The sequence below is a fragment of the Triturus cristatus genome, chromosome 1_1, assembly GCF_964204655.1.
Source record: "Triturus cristatus chromosome 1_1, aTriCri1.1, whole genome shotgun sequence".
Classification (NCBI taxonomy): domain Eukaryota; kingdom Metazoa; phylum Chordata; class Amphibia; order Caudata; family Salamandridae; genus Triturus; species Triturus cristatus.
Window position 1 is genome coordinate 508996038 of NC_140579.1, and position 18295 is coordinate 509014332.

Below are 18295 nucleotides of genomic sequence, written 5' to 3' on the forward strand. Positions count from 1 at the left end.
GGCAGTTTGTACGCTACTTTTACGATTCGGACGGAAAAAAATCCGGATACGAGTCGGACGGGGAATTTTTTTACAGGATCGGAATTGGCACCTTACTCTCTTAAATTAACACTTATAAAAAAAACTTATTTATACAGGAACTCTTCCAATCCCTCACTCTCTCATGTACTCACTTATATACACAAATACAAATATATACTATTTTAAAACATATGTAGTTACTCATAAACACACTATTGAGACAGTCATTCACTCACTAACACACTCATACACACACATCCACTCATACAGTCCTGCACACATGCTGTTTTCAACACATACAAACACTGAGTAACTCATTCATACATCCATGTGCTAAGTAATACCCTCCACCGAACCATACAGACACTCAAACACTCATACTGATACTCAAAAAAATATCTAATAACCCATATAGACACTCATGTACCTACTCACCAATCCATGCAGTCACTTATACACAAAGTGAGAGACTGATACAGATATGTACATATTACTTACAAACCCATGCATTCACTAATATACAGTTAATCAGTCAGTTATACAATCAATTTTACAAAAAAACCCATCTATTTTGACACTTACATACCCATTTATTTTGCCATCAACGTTGAGATATACATATATAAAACATATTTCTTTTCAGAAAAACACACATTCACTGGATGATGTCATCAGTGATGTCATGAGTGATGTCATTTGAGATGTCATGAGTGATGTCATGAGTGATGTACCTGACCATGTCATGAGTGATGTAATATGTGATGTCATCAGCAGTGCATTACGGGCGCGCGAGTTATAGTTAGCTGAACTAACTATAACGGGGGAATTTCTATGGTTTTGTACGAGTGAAATGTCCAGCTATCTATAACGCCCCTGAAACCTATGGTTTTTTCACTGAATATATATATATGTATATCTATATATATATATATATATATATATATATATATATATATATTCACTGAAAAAACCATGGGTTTCACACACGTTATAGTTAGGAATTAGCATTTAAAAAACCTTGCAAATTCACTGAAAAAACCATGGGTTTCACACACGTTATAGTTAGGAATTAGCATTTAAAAAACCTTAGAAATTCAATGAAAAAACCAAAGGTTTCACACATGTTATAGTTAGCTGGACATTTCACTCGTAAAAAACCAATGAAATTCCCCCGTTATAGTTAGTTCAGCTAACTATAACTCGCGCGCCCGCAATGCACTACTGATGACGTCACATATTACATCACTCATGACATGGTCAGTGACATCACTCATGACATCACTGATGACATCTCAAATGACATCACTGATGACATCATCCAGTGAATGTGTGTTTTTCTGAAAATTAAATATGTTTTATATATGTATATCTCAAGGTCGATGGAAGAATAAATGAGTATATAAGTGTCTAAATTGATGATTTGTTTCTGAAAAATTGATTGTATAACTGACTGATTAAGTGTATCTTAGTGAATACATGGCTTAGTGAGTAATGTTTAAATGTGTAAATACCTGTATCAGTCTCTCACTTTGTGTATAAGTGGCTGCATGGGTTGGTGAGTAGCTACATGGGTGTCTATATAGGTTATTAGTTGGTTTTTTGAGTATCAGTCTGAGTGTCTTCATGGTGCAGTGGGGGGTATTACGTAGTGCATAGGTGCATGAATGAGTGACTCACTGTTTGTATGTGTTGAAGTCAGCATGTGTGCAGGACTGTATGGGTGGATGAGTGTGTGCATGGGTGTGTTAGTGAGTGAATGACTGTCTCAATAGTGTCTTCATAAGTAACTACATATGTTTTAAACTAGTATATGTGACTATTGTTGTTTATAAGTGAGTATATGTGAGAGTGAGAGATTGGAAGAGTTCCTGTATGAATAAGTATGTGTTTCTATAAGTGATTGTTAAAAGACTAAGTATGTGTAAGTTTCTGTTAAAGTAAGTGTGCTGGTGTGTGTATAACTGTATATGCAAGTAAATGGATGTTTGTTTCTTTATTAGCATGAGTGACTATGTGTGTGAGTAACTCTATGGATGAGTGGGATTGTGTTACAGGATGTTTAGGTGTATGAGTACATATGATGTGTGAGTACATGTATGAGTGACTGTATAGGATTGTTGGTGGATGAGTGGATGTGTATGTGGATCTTAGAATTACTGAATAGGTTGTTGTAACTGTTATTGGTATGTCCATTGTTTTGAAAATTTTAGTGTCTATTTTTGAATGTTTGTATCAAAGGTTATATTAGGGTGAGAGGAGGTCTACCACTCTGTCACAAGGATAATGTCATCAGTGATGTCATTTGAGATGTCATCAGTGATGTCATGAGTGATGTCACTGACCATGTCATGAGTGATGTAATATGTGACGTCATCAGTAGTGCATTGCGGGCGCGCGAGTTATAGTTAGCTGAACTAACTATAACGGGGGAATTTCATTGGTTTTTTACGAGTGAAATGTCCAGCTAACTATAACATGTGTGAAACCTTTGGTTTTTTCATTGAATTTCTAAGGTTTTTTAAATGCTAATTCCTAACTATAACGTGTGTGAAACCTATGGTTTTTTCAGTGAATTTGCAAGGTTTTTTAAATGCTAATTCCTAACTATAACGTGTGTGAAACCCATGGTTTTTTCAGTGAATTTGCAAGGTTTTTTAAATGCTAATTTTTTTTTTTTTCTTCTATTTTTTTTTACATATTTTTATTTTAATTTTCTATCCTTTTTTAAAGACTATGGTTAAATTTTTAAAATTCTATAATATGTTTTTTTTAATATATTTTATAAAATAAACATGTAAAATTTATTAGCAATACATTTTTTCCTTTTTTTTTTATTTATTTTTTAGTACGCGTACCGTAAGCTTACGGTAAGCGTACGGTTTACGCAACGTCCGTAATTTATCTACGCTGTTTGCGTATAGTTACGCAATTTGCGTAGCCGCGCGTCCTCCGCGTGGGACGCGTACGCGTGTACGCTACACGCGCACGTTACGCGGAAGTGTCGGGGAGTGACTGTTAAGCGCATGCGCGCAAGCGCGTGTCTTTTTTACGCGCATGCGTACTTTTGCCGTAAGCGCACCGTAAGCGTACCGTAAGCGTACGGTAGGTCATGTGATCATGAAACACAACTTTTGATTGGTTGAAACTACTTTCAGTTCTAGAACTCTCCTACACCACACCCATTCCCCTCATTTCTGCTTGTGATCCCTTAGGAGAAGGAGCTGGGTTGTCTTTGTGATACGATGGCAGAACAGCAGAGCCCTTCTGAGAGTGAGGCTAGCAGCACTACCTTGAGGCAGAGAGCGAGGAAACAAAAGACCTCTTACGTATGGGATTATTTTACTTTTCCAGAAGGCCAGCAAAAGGTAAATGCACCCTTAGTGACTTGCAAGCTGTGTAAGCGTGTACTTTCAAGAGGTAATCCTGACAGGAAGTATTCCTTTGGGAATCACACCATGATGAGACACCTTAAGGATGTACACAGAAGGACACATGCTCGACTTACTGAAGGTAACCCTTCAGTAAATCAACCAAGCACATCCACAGCAGCTCAGCCTGGACCATCATCTGCAGAGCCGAGTCCTTCTTCTGCAGGTCAGGTGAGCCCTTCATCTGTGGGGCCTTTTTCTGGTCCTCTGGAAATTAACCCTCGGTTTGCGAGGGTTGAAGTACGGTGCGCCCATTGTCACGATCTAATTACTTATAGGGAGACCAGTGTTTCCCTAGTGAACAGTAAAATAGATCAGCACACTTGTCGTACCGTCTAATATTCCCAATCTTTCTTTCCTCTGTCCCTGCATGAACACAACGGCTCTTTTAAGAGCCAACCTTACCTTTCATCTATTTTTTATATATTTTTTTAAAAACTTTTTTTATTTTTTTTTACCGTACGCGTATGGTACGCGTAATTTTTTTTTTTTTTTTTTAAAAACACTAAAAATCAATTATCACATTACAAGGTCCTTGAGAGACTACAATTAAAAACTGCAAATGTGATTGTAGAGAAGTGGAAAAAAGGGACCATGACATTATTGACTTACCATAGCCACTCAAAAAAAGATTTATTCATTTAATTTATTTTTAATTGCTTTTTAAATGGTTATAGTTTTCGAAAATGTTCTATCTCAATCTGAAAAAAAAGAAAAAAGTATTAATATTTAATAAAACATTTAATAATACAGTACACATATTTACATATTTTTCAAAAAATATTTTTGCCTTTTTTTTGCTGTTTTCAGAAAATATTGCATTTCACTATAAATTGTGAAAGCAATTGCATTCATCATTTAACAGCAGGCAAAAAAAAATTAACAATCTCAAAGATTGTTTTTAAAAAAGCCCAGAATCTCTTTTTTCATAAACATAACTTTAAAGAAATGCATAATATTCTAAAAAAATATCATCTAATATCTATACTTATTTCTTTAAAATACCGTCTGATATTTTTGTTTCAGAAGTATAATCACAATAATATATGTCAAATAACTCCACAATACATCTGGTTCCATTTCCTTTAGGCCAAATAGTAATTTTAAAATTCTTTTTTTGTTTAATTTCCAATGGTAATCCAATAAAAAACAAAAGTTTAAATTGTACAGATGTCACCGTTTCTCTGTAACATTTTGGTTTCCGAAAGATTAATTAATAATTAAATAAGTCCACAATAGAATTGTTTACTTTTCCGCATGGCCAAATAGTAATTTTAAAAATCTTTTTTGAAAAAATTTCCAATGGCAATCCAATAACATTCCAAAATTTAAATTGTGCAGATGTTACCGATTTTTTCTAAATTTTTGGTTTTCCAAAATTTCCTTAAAAAATTGAAAAATTCCACATTACAATTGGTTACCTTTCCATTAGGCCAAATGATAATTTGGTAAATCTTTTTATTTGTAAATTCCAAATGGTAATCCAATAAAATGGTAAAATTGTTTTCTCCAGATGTTGTCAAATCTCTCTAAAATTTAGGTTTCAGGAAGATTAGATAGGAATTTGCTAAATCAAAAGGCAAACGTTGCTTAAAAATCAATTGGGAATCATTACACAGTGTCCAGCCTTTTTCACATTTAAGATAAACTGTGTAATGACCAGAAGTTACAGTAGGTCCATCATGGAAAATTATTGCAACTGTTACAAAAGTTTTTCCTGAAATTGATAATTGCTGTCCAGTAAACTTCTTTATTAAAGTATCCAATTTTGAACCATCAGCTCTACATCGTTGCATCATTAAAATTACATACTGTCTGTATTCCTTTAAAATTAATGTTGAAAACATGTCAGATTTACACTCACTGCATTGCATGCTATGATTAGCATCTTTAACTAATTTAGCAAAAGTGACTGTTTTACTCTCTGGCAATGTTAAATAAATAAACCTTTCAGAATCAACATTAGAGCCACATATATTATAACAGTTTTCACAACTATGTTCCCATTTATAAGAGAGACCAAACATATTTTGTATTTGTACTAAGGGTGGGCGTAGTTCGCGAAGTAGCACTTCGCGAAGCTACGCAAAGTGAAGTTCGCACTACGCGAGCTACGCGTAGCACTTCGCGAACTGCGAAGTAACATGTTCGCACTGTGCAAGATGTTGTTTTCAATGATTGCACAGTGCGGACAAGCAACCGGCACTGTGCAATCATTGAAAATGGCATCTTGCACAGTGCGAGCTGTAGTTTTCTGCTGCTCGAGTAGATTTTTACTCGAGCTGCAGCTTTCTCAACGCGAACTGGTAGTTTCTCATCGCGAGCGGTCGCGAGCATACGCGACCCCTCGCAATGAGAAACCTGACCTTCTCGCGTTGGGAATCTCGCCGGGAGGTTTATTTTCCATGCTCGCGATCGCGAACAAGGAAAAAGTCTCGCCAGGATGTCATTTTGCTTGCTCGCGGTCGCCAACTTGACGTTGAGGACCGCGAGCAAGCAAAAAATGACAGCAGCACTACGCAACACTACGCTACGCGTGTTCGCACTATGCTACGTGCAGTTCGCGTAGTGCGAAGTAGCGCGAACTTCGCAAACTACGCGAGCGTAGCGTAGTGCTTCGCCCAGGCCTAATTTGTACCCCTTCCTCTTCCAGTACCTGAAGAAAATACATCAAGAATTCCTGTGCATCTTGCTGTACATTTTGAGAAAACTGTGTTCGTCCTGAACATACATCTAAAAGTTTTCTAATTTCAGTAGCACTTTCTATTTGAGTTTTATCATTACTCAGCTTTTCAAAAAGGAGACTCAGCACAGTACAGAATCTTTTTCCCTGATTTACTATTATCTGCTCTTGCAAACTTTCCAGATAAAATGCAACATTCAGCACTACATTAGCGTAGCAGTTGACACCAGAGCTATTTTCAAAATGACATCCTACAACCTGTTCTTCATTTTCCTTATTCTTTTTGCTTGCAATTACATCACTCCTCTTTTTTTTCCTCCTCTCTACATCTTCATTACAGATATTCTCATTTCTCCTTTTACGAGAAACTACACGTTTCTCCAACACAGGATACTGACCTAAATGAGGAGCATAGCTTCTTCTTAATCTATTATACTCCTTTACACAGTTTGTATCAGCACTAACTTTTGAATCATCAAAGTCTATCATGAATAAACCTGATAATGTTTTCACTCGTGACAAAGCAACATATGCCATACCTTCTTTGAACACAGTTGAACCAATGTTCACAAATGCACAATCTACAGTCAATCCTTGAGACTTGTGAATAGTTACAGCATATGCTAGAGAAAACGGAAACTGCTTCCTACGTACATATAAGTCTTTCACAAGCATGAAACGAACTGTACAACGACAAATATCTTTAACTTCTTCTATCTGATCAAATTTTATTTTTAAACATTCAATTCCATCTTTTTTCTGATAATTAATAAAACCCACAACTCTTCCCATAGCTCCATTAACTAAACCTTTTTCAACATACAAATTTCTCCTTAAAAATACTCTACAGTTCTTGCAAACATATAGATTTTTTTCTAATCCAGCTGTTTTGGAAATCTTCTTCTCTAGTGAATCCAATTTATTTTTCAGTGTGCCTGTTAATGTGACAGTAATTCTTCCATCCTCAATTTTGTCCACTGCTTCCAATTTCCTGATATCTTCCTTTTCCAATTTCAAAAGCTCCTCATTGAATATTGAGCACTCACGTAGAGTTGGCATTAAGCAGATGACACTTTTGTTTTCTGCAATGTTCTTGTATATCTTCTCTGCAACTATTTCTTCCTTTGGAAATAAATTATGTAGCAGCCGAGTCTGTAATGCTTTTTTGCCAGCTTCTGTGAGTAGTCCAATCCTGATATCTTTCAGAATACTTCCATATTCTTCATCGTTTGCTTGCCTCATATTAGTTGTAAGTTCCTTGTACTCAAAGAAGGACCAAATATTTGCATTACCGATGCTTCCCAATGACTTCTTCGTGTCTTCATGTGTCACAGTATTAAACACTGGTTGTCCTTTAACTGGAGTAAGTTGCAAAAGATCTCCAAAAACTATGACGTGTTTTCCTCCAAATAACACGTCATAGTCTGACTTCAGAATTTGCTGCATTCTTAAATGCACAAAGGCAAGCATTAAGTTCGATACCATGCTCACCTCATCAATAATGAGAACATGCATCTTCTTCAATACTCTTGAAACTTCCAAGCATGCTTCTCCAGTTAGCTTGTTGTATTGTATTTTGTTCTCATGCTCCACTGGTAACATTAGCAAACGATGTAAAGTGATTCCTTTTATGTTATATGCTGCTAACCCAGTTGGAGCAGTAACCACACAAGACAAAGTAGAATCCGTTTTTTGCTGTAGGTAGCTTCTGATGACTTTTATAAGGAAACTTTTTCCAGTTCCAGCTTGTCCGCTTACATACATCCTGATTGGATGAAATGATGTGCATGAGCACTCTTTTTTTTCATGTAGAAATCCGTGATCAATTTTGTTTCTGATCTCTTCATAAATTTGTTGCTGCTCTTGATTCAGTTGTCTTTCCAAATTTTGTAAGTCTATAAATTCTTCTTGAGCTTGATTCATAGCTGTTTCCACTTCATTCATGGCTATTGATGCTTCATTTTCAACGATTGGTTGTCCTAGGGGATCTTGACTGAGTGTTCCTGAACTTTGGCTGTCCTGAGAACTGTCTCTAGCTATTTCTGCTGCAATTGTAGTTTCCTGTTCAATTTCTTCATTTAACATTTGCAGATAAGTTGTGAATGTTCTGCATTGTATGCTGTCTTTGCAAGCATTAAATGAATCTTCATAGCTTTGAAATTCTCCCAGTAGTTCATCCTCTGTACGCCATGGTTTAAACAGCTGTAAAAGAGCCAAGTAGTAAAATTCCTTTTTGTCAGTAGTGTCGCAACTCAGCTTCCGGTGATTTATCAAACTTCCTTTTGTTTGCTTCACCAAACATCCTTCCTCACCAATAACTTTATATTTTCCATTGTTGATGTCTTCTGCGGCTTTCCGTGAATAAATGTAGTTCTGCAGCACTTCATAGAGACATATGTTCTCCAGATGATGACTTCTCTTTGGGTAATATGTATCCAACATGTTTGATTTCAAAATATCTGTACTTTCTGGGTCATTCTTGGCCAAATATTCAATTTCTCCAACAGATTTCAGTACCCGATTTCTCATTGCTGCAAGGTCTAAACTTGCCCAAATTATTCTTCTTGATTTCGAGTAGAGACTTGCAGAAGATAACCTATCTGAACATTCGTAGGATCCAATTTCTCGATGCGATAACATCTTCAAACTGAAACTGTACAGCTTCTTACTGACAGTTTTCTCGTGAGAAATCTCTTCCCACATTTCCTTCAATTCTGTTTTTTCTGATTTCGTAATGTAAGACGTTACATATCGAGCAACAGCAATGGAATTGTCAGCTACATACTGTATATCCATGTTAGCGTTCCACATGGATAAAATCACTGGGTTGTAGTCATTTATATTTTTTGATTCTTCTTTTCTTTTAAGGTTGTAGGTATTCTTAGGTGATTTTCTTGTGATAGTATGTCTCACAGCTGACATAAAACTGTTAACTCTTCCTTTTGAAAGAACAGGTCTAGGAAATCCAAATCGACATTTAGTGTAGTATTTATCTTTGCTCTTGTATTTCCGTCGACAGTATTTTCCACACCGATGACTTTGGAAACGTAAAACTTGCTCCTTTAACTTTTTCTCTTCTGTGCTTTTTGGTATAGCACATGTTGCATATTCTTCAATGTAAGATAACACTGCTTCATCAGTATCTGTTCCAAACTTTGGGGCATCCTTGATCCACAACAGCATATGAATATGAGGAGCACCTCTTGCCTGGTACTCTTTTCTCCAAAAGAAATCCACTACTTCTCCTAGAGGTGGATTTTGTTTATTGCAGATGAAGGACATCATAGCCTCAAATCTATGATTGAAATATCTGCAAACATTAACCGGATCCAATGAGCACAGTTCTCCTGCTGTTTTGTATTCGATGTTTTTAATGTTTGAATTTGCCTCTCGTAGAAAATCCAGTAAATCATCCCAAGCGTACTCAGCACAGCTTAGGGTAAGGAACCATGTTGTTGTTCCTAAATTCCGTAACATGCATTTTAATTCACCATGGCGTCGGTACCAATATTCATTTGTCCCACGCTGACAAGCCATCAGATTGATCAGTTGTGTTTCCAAATGATCATCTCGGTGCTGCACTTTCTCCATAAAATCCTTAGCAGACACATTTTGTAAATGTACTTCACTTTTTAAAATGTGATTTACTGCATAAGACAGTGCAGACAAGTCGCTTTCAAATAAAAGATGGAACAAATAAGGAATACTTTGTCGAAATCTGGGATCTTCAGCATATAGTCTTGTAGTCCGATACTCAGAAGCTGGAATCTGTTCCGGACGTTCATCGTATCGTCCTCCTTTTCCTTTAGGAAACAGCTGGGGAAAACATCGAGCTTCCAAGCTCTCCTCCCATACACTCACGGGAGTTCCTTTTGCTTTCTTCATCTGAAATAGATCAATATTGTCTCCCATAACTTCTTTTGAATGAAGAGGATGTATGCTAAAATGTTCATAAATTTCTTCTTCCTTTGACTTGTCCACTTTTTCAATTTTTCCAGTTGGTGTTTCTGTGTCTTCTTGTAAATCTTCTTCTTCTTCTTCTTCTATATAAATTGATTCATACCATTTGTTATTCCTTTTCAAATACAAATTTGCTCTTTGTACTTTCCGTACATCTACCAGCTCCTGCCAAATCTTCTTATTCTTTGTAGGTACACCATTAACCAGAATAATTAATGGTTCAGTTTCCAAGGTATCCGCATCAATAGTTTCCATATTTTTTTTCAAATCCAAGGGCAAATACACCACTCTACCTTTTAAACCTCTCAGTAAATCTGAAGGAGGTAATTTACCAGTTTTGGGCTCCATACGTACTATGGTCTGGAACGGATGAACACATTGAATGAGTATAGACTCATATGTATTTAATTCAGAAAGTTCAGCAGGAATAGCATCCAATTCTAAATTATTATGTACAGCTCTGGTCGGCATTCTATTTTCCTCTAACTTGTTGTAACAGTATTTACAAATACGCTGAACTTCACCCAATTCAAAACAATTTTCAAGAAATATATAGGTGGCAAAATCCTTCCACTTATAATTATCTTCATTTTCACTCTTTCTGTAGAGATCAACATACCTGGTTTGTTTTCTATAATGAGTTCTGCGGCAACAAATATAAGTTATATTTGGTCTTTCATTAGAGATTATTGCAAATTTTGTTATGTGATCATTAAATGTCTTACTTACAGAGGGTTCTACATTTTCTTCCACTTCTTCCTCATTTACTGTGTCCTTCTCTGCACTGTTTTGTTCAGGACCAAAGTAACAAAACTGAATTTCATCAACAACCTTCTCTACATCTGATACCGTTCCACGGAACAGAGCCCTATTCAATTCATCTAACTTTATTGCTGGACTTTTAGCAAAATACAACCGTCTCACAAACTTTCTCATTTCAGTATGATGAACAGCCAGCATCCTAAAATGATGGAAAACACTATTACACACTTTTCTAGATAGACAAGCCAGAGAATGACCCTGCAAACCAGTATTCTCTCTCACTCTGCATGGATCTAGACTTTGAAGCACCTTAATCTTCTGTTTCACACTTTTTTTGCTATATTCTCTTAGAAACTCACGAAATTTATCAATAGATTCCTGACGCACAGTGCAAATACTACTACAATTCCAAGTGTACACTGGGGCTTTAGGACGTCTCCCCATAGCCTCATCCGCCATCACTTGTACCTCATCTCTTGGAACCATTATCTCCTTCTCCATTATGCAACCATTTTTCACTTCGTAAGCACGACCTCTGGTGTCAACTGCATGCAGCAAACTATTACTTTGAAAATAGCTCTCTTCATTAAAAAAAGGTTCACTACTTGAACTATGCATCCATTTTCCTAAAAACACTTTACAAAAGTTTGTTCTGTTCACTACTCTTTTCCTTTTGCTATGTGATTTCAGTACATTAACCATTTTGTCTAATGTACGCATCCTATTCAAAATTAAAATGAATAGTTTCCTTTTTAATGCTAATGCCTTTGCTGCAATGCCTTCAATTTCTTTTTTTCTCTTAAAAAACTTTGCCTTTTGCTTATATTTCTTCACATCCTTTATCAAATTGGACATAACTCTCCTCTGAAACATTTTTCTACGTATCTCTTTAAACGCTGTTTTTCTGTTTAAGTTTATCTTTTGAGTTGCAGAAGGTATATTTGCATTAACTAAATTCTCAATTTTTTCCTGTCCTTTTCGATTCAAATCATTCTTTCCAGTACAGACATTTTGTACATTTTTCCTTTTTTTGAATATGTTCCTTAGAAAATCTTTTTTTTGCTTACCAGAAGATTTTTTCTTCTTCCCAACATGAGCATCTTCAACTAACTTAGGTCCTCCAGTTGTCTTCAAATATAGGTTTTTTTTCTGCTCTTTTTTTGCTCTGGATTTTGTAGGCATCTTAAATTTTGTTCACTGCTCTTCAGCAATACCTGAAAAAAACTAAAAAAAAATTCCTTTATTTTATTTAAATATATTACTACATTTGTTTTCACATTAGTCACAAAACGAAATTTCTTTGCCAATTTGAAAGCACACTTACTGCTCTTTTTTTTGGCAAGTGATAAACACTTTTACAGACTGACACATTATGAATCCACTTTTCAGATTTTTTACAAAGCACATGTCCAAACTGCTTTTTCAGACCAGCATCATTTCTAACCTGGGTGTCTGCCTACACTCCAGCAAGGGCAACCAGCCTTAGTGATGCTGAATGTATTTGCATTACTGACTGAAACCTCAAACCCCACTCGCTTGTGAATACTGTGCATGATTCCACATGGTAAGCAGCTACCTGTGTGCTAAGAGTCTGCTTCTGCACCAAAAAATGGCTCCCCCTTTCCATCTAATGCAACTGTGAAATCTCCAGAGCAATACGCAATAAATCTCTGCCTGTAATTCCTATTTGTACAACTGAGTCATGTTTTCACATTAGTCACAAAACGAAATTTCTTTGCCAATTTGAAAGCACACTTACTGCTCTTTTTTTTGGCAAGTGATAAACACTTTTACAGACTGACACATTATGAATCCACTTTTCAGATTTTTTACAGAGCACATGTCCAAACTGCTTTTTCAGACCAGCATCATTTGTAACCTGGGTGTCTGCCTACACTCCAGCAAGGGCAACCAGCCTTAGTGATGCTGAATGTATTTGCATTACTGACTGAAACCTCAAACCCCACTCGCTTGTGAATACTGTGCATGATTCCACATGGTAAGCAGCTACCTGTGTGCTAAGAGTCTGCTTCTGCACCAAAAAATGTCTCCCCCTTTCCATCTAATGCAACTGTGAAATCACCAGAGCAATACGCAATAAATCTCTGCCTGTAATTCCTATTTGCACACAGAGTCATGTTTTCACATTAGTCACAAAACGAAATTTCTTTGCCAATTTGAAAGCACACTTACTGTTCTTTTTTTTGGCAAGTGATAAACACTTTTACAGACTGACACATTATGAATCCACTTTTCAGATTTTTTACAGAGCACATGTCCAAACTGCTTTTTCAGACCAGCATCATTTGTAACCTGGGTGTCTGCCTACACTCCAGCAAGGGCAACCAGCCTTAGTGATGCTGAATGTATTTGCATTACTGACTGAAACCTCAAACCCCACTCGCTTGTGAATACTGTGCATGATTCCACATGGTAAGCAGCTACCTGTGTGCTAAGAGTCTGCATCTGCACCAAAAAATGTCTCCCCCTTTCCATCTAATGCAACTGTGAAATCACCAGAGCAATACGCAATAAATCTCTGCCTGTAATTCCTATTTGCACACAGAGTCATGTTTTCACATTAGTCACAAAACGAAATTTCTTTGCCAATTTGAAAGCACACTTACTGCTCTTTTTTTTGGCAAGTGATAAACACTTTTACAGACTGACACATTATGAATCCACTTTTCAGATTTTTTACAAAGCACATGTCCAAACTGCTTTTTCAGACCAGCATCATTTGTAACCTGGGTGTCTGCCTACACTCCAGCAAGGGCAACCAGCCTTAGTGATGCTGAATGTATTTGCATCACTGACTGAAACCTCAAACCCCACTCGCTTGTGAATACTGTGCATGATTCCACATGGTAAGTAGCTGGCTGTGTGCTAAGAGTCTGCTTCTGCACCAAAAAATGGCTCCTCCTTTCCATCTAATGCAACTGTGAAATCACCAGAGCAATACGCAATAAATCTCTGCCTGTAATTCCTATTTGGACACAGAGTCATGTTTTCACATTAGTCACAAAACGAAATTTCTTTGCCAATTTGAAAGCACACTTACTGCTCTTTTTTTTGGGGCAAGTGAAAATCACTTTTACAGACTGTCACATTATGAAACCACTTTTTTCGATTTTCTTAAATGCACATGTCCAAACTTCTTTTTCAGACCACCTCCATGTGTAACCTGGGTGGCTGCCTACACTCCAGCAAGAGCAACCAGCCTTAGTGATGCTGATTGTATTTGCATTACTGACTGAAACCTCAAACCCCACTCGCTTGTGAATACTGTGCATGATTCCACATGGTAAGCAGCTATCTGTGTGCTAAGAGTCTGCATCTGCACCAAAAAATGTCTCCCCCTTTCCATCTAATGCAACTGTGAAATCACCAGAGCAATACGCAATAAATCTATGCCTGTAATTCCTATTTGCACACAGAGTCATGTTTTCACATTAGTCACAAAACGAAATTTCTTTGCCAATTTGAAAGCACACTTACTGCTCTTTTTTTTGGCAAGTGATAAACACTTTTACAGACTGACACATTATGAATCCACTTTTCAGATTTTTTACAAAGCACATGTCCAAACTGTTTTTTCAGACCAGCATCATTTGTAACCTGGGTGTCTGCCTACACTCCAGCAAGGGCAACCAGCCTTAGTGATGCTGAATGTATTTGCATTACTGACTGAAACCTCAAACCCCACTCGCTTGTGAATACTGTGCATGATTCCACATGGTAAGCAGCTACCTGTGTGCTAAGAGTCTGCTTCTGCACCAAAAAATGTCTCCCCCTTTCCATCTAATGCAACTGTGAAATCACCAGAGCAATACGCAATAAATCTCTGCCTGTAATTCCTTTTTGCACACAGAGTCATGTTTTCACATTAGTCACAAAACGAAATTTCTTTGCCAATTTGAAAGCACACTTACTGCTCTTTTTTTTGGCAAGTGATAAACACTTTTACAGACTGACACATTATGAATCCACTTTTCAGATTTTTTACAAAGCACATGTCCAAACTGCTTTTTCAGACCAGCATCATTTGTAACCTGGGTGTCTGCCTACACTGCAGCAAGGGCAACCAGCCTTAGTGATGCTGAATGTATTTGCATTACTGACTGAAACCTCAAACCCCACTCGCTTGTGAATACTGTGCATGATTCCACATGGTAAGCAGCTACCTGTGTGCTAAGAGTCTGCATCTGCACCAAAAAATGTCTCCCCCTTTCCATCTAATGCAACTGTGAAATCACCAGAGAAATACGCAATAAATCTCTGCCTGTATTTCCTATTTGCACACAGAGTCATGTTTTCACATTAGTCACAAAACGAAATTTCTTTGCCAATTTGAAAGCACACTTACTGCTCTTTTTTTTGGCAAGTGATAAACACTTTTACAGACTGACACATTATGAATCCACTTTTCAGATTTTTTACAAAGCACATGTCCAAACTGCTTTTTCAGACCAGCATCATTTGTAACCTGGGTGTCTGCCTACACTCCAGCAAGGGCAACCAGCCTTAGTGATGCTGAATGTATTTGCATTACTGACTGAAACCTCAAACCCCACTCGCTTGTGAATACTGTGTATGATTCCACATGGTAAGCAGCTACCTGTGTGCTAAGAGTCTGCTTCTGCACCAAAAAATGTCTCCCCCTTTCCATCTAATGCAACTGTGAAATCACCAGAGCAATACGCAATAAATCTCTGCCTGTAATTCCTTTTTGCACACAGAGTCATGTTTTCACATTAGTCACAAAACGAAATTTCTTTGCCAATTTGAAAGCACACTTACTGCTCTTTTTTTTGGCAAGTGATAAACACTTTTACAGACTGACACATTATGAATCCACGTTTCAGATTTTTTACAAAGCACATGTCCAAACTGTTTTTTCAGACCAGCATCATTTGTAACCTGGGTGTCTGCCTACACTCCAGCAAGGGCAACCAGCCTTAGTGATGCTGAATGTATTTGCATTACTGACTGAAACCTCAAACCCCACTCGCTTGTGAATACTGTGCATGATTCCACATGGTAAGCAGCTACCTGTGTGCTAAGAGTCTGCTTCTGCACCAAAAAATGTCTCCCCCTTTCTATCTAATGCAACTGTGAAATCACCAGAGAAATACGCAATAAATCTCTGCCTGTAATTCCTATTTGCACACAGAGTCATGTTTTCACATTAGTCACAAAACGAAATTTCTTTGCCAATTTGAAAGCACACTTACTGCTCTTTTTTTTGGCAAGTGATAAACACTTTTACAGACTGACACATTATGAATCCACTTTTCAGATTTTTTACAAAGCACATGTCCAAACTGCTTTTTCAGACCAGCATCATTTGTAACCTGGGTGTCTGCCTACACTCCAGCAAGGGCAACCAGCCTTAGTGATGCTGATTGTATTTGCATTACTGACTGAAACCTCAAACCCCACTCGCTTGTGAATACTGTGTATGATTCCACATGGTAAGCAGCTACCTGTGTGCTAAGAGTCTGCTTCTGCACCAAAAAATGTCTCCCCCTTTCCATCTAATGCAACTGTGAAATCACCAGAGCAATACGCAATAAATCTCTGCCTGTAATTCCTTTTTGCACACAGAGTCATGTTTTCACATTAGTCACAAAACGAAATTTCTTTGCCAATTTGAAAGCACACTTACTGCTCTTTTTTTTGGCAAGTGATACACACTTTTACAGACTGACACATTATGAATCCACTTTTCAGATTTTTTACAAAGCACATGCCCAAACTGCTTTTTCAGACCAGCATCATTTGTAACCTGGGTGTCTGCCTACACTCCAGCAAGGGCAACCAGCCTTAGTGATGCTGAATGTATTTGCATTACTGACTGAAACCTCAAACCCCACTCGCTTGTGAATACTGTGCATGATTCCACATGGTAAGCAGCTACCTGTGTGCTAAGAGTCTGCTTCTGCACCAAAAAATGTCTCCCCCTTTCCATCTAATGCAACTGTGAAATCACCAGAGAAATACGCAATAAATCTCTGCCTGTAATTCCTATTTGCACACAGAGTCATGTTTTCACATTAGTCACAAAACGACATTTCTTTGCCAATTTGAAAGCACACTTACTGCTCTTTTTTTTGGCAAGTGATAAACACTTTTACAGACTGACACATTATGAATCCACTCTTCAGATTTTTTACAAAGCACATGTCCAAACTGCTTTTTCAGACCAGCATCATTTGTAACCTGGGTGTCTGCCTACACTCCAGCAAGGGCAACCAGCCTTAGTGATGCTGAATGTATTTGCATTACTGAGTCCAACCTCAAACCCTTAAACTATTCTTTTATTATACCAGTACACCTTAATTTATTGTGAAAACATAGTCCATATTATTTTACATGTTCCTCATATTTAAATTTCTCCCAAAACAGAAAATAATAAACACAACTTCAACAAAAAGAATTGCATTTCTATTATTCATTTCTTAATTTACCATATACATCCCCTCTCAGACTCTAAACTCACCTTTAAAATTAGTTAGTTGTGAAAGAAATGTGGCACTCAAACAGCAGATTATCAGAGCCAGGATCTCTGTTCTCTACACCTCTCTCCTCTCAGCAGAACCAGATAATGGCAAACTTTCCCTCTCTTTTTCCACACATATACATGTTAGTTTCAAATCTCAGTGCTTGCCCCTTTTTTTCAAATGTAATCACACATTTCTATTGGTTGAAAACCCAACCCTTTTCCAAAAGTACCCTTCCCCCAACTTGACTTCTGCCTAGTACCCTTCCCCCAACTTGACTTCTGCCTGCTACCATAGCAACAGCTCATGGAACACTGCTGTGTGGAGTCAGGTCAGAAGTTCGCCAAACAATGTTTCAATTCCAAAGAGCAAGAGTGCTTGACTTTTCAAACCTAACAGCAAATCCATAGTACTGTTCTTTGGTAACACATTTTTCTGTACCAATACAAAACATGCTTCCATTAATTTACACATACAGCCTAGTTTTTATTCTAGAATGGTATGAAACAGCCAATCAGTTCTTTTTTTTTTGAAAAAAATATGTATGCCTCCATTTCCAAACTGTCTTTCTTTTCATATTGCCATTCTACTGAAAGACACCTCCTGAGTGCATCCAGTTCTCCTTTGAAGATGTTTACAGTGTGGATTGTAGGGCACAGCTATGTCTTCTGGAGTGAAAAGTATGCAGAGAAAACAGATATGGTGAGAGACCTTGCTTTGCCAAATGTAGACATTAAATGGATTGGTCAGAGAGGGTTAAAGTGGCACCAATTGATGCCATTGGTGAAATCCTTCATGCACATCCAACACCCTGACCTCATAATAGTGCACTGTGGTGGCAATGACCTAGGCACTTTGACTGGGGTAGGTCTGGAAATGCTTATGAAGGAGACCTTTGCACAACTGTTTTCACTTTTCCCTAAAACTGCCTTTGTGTT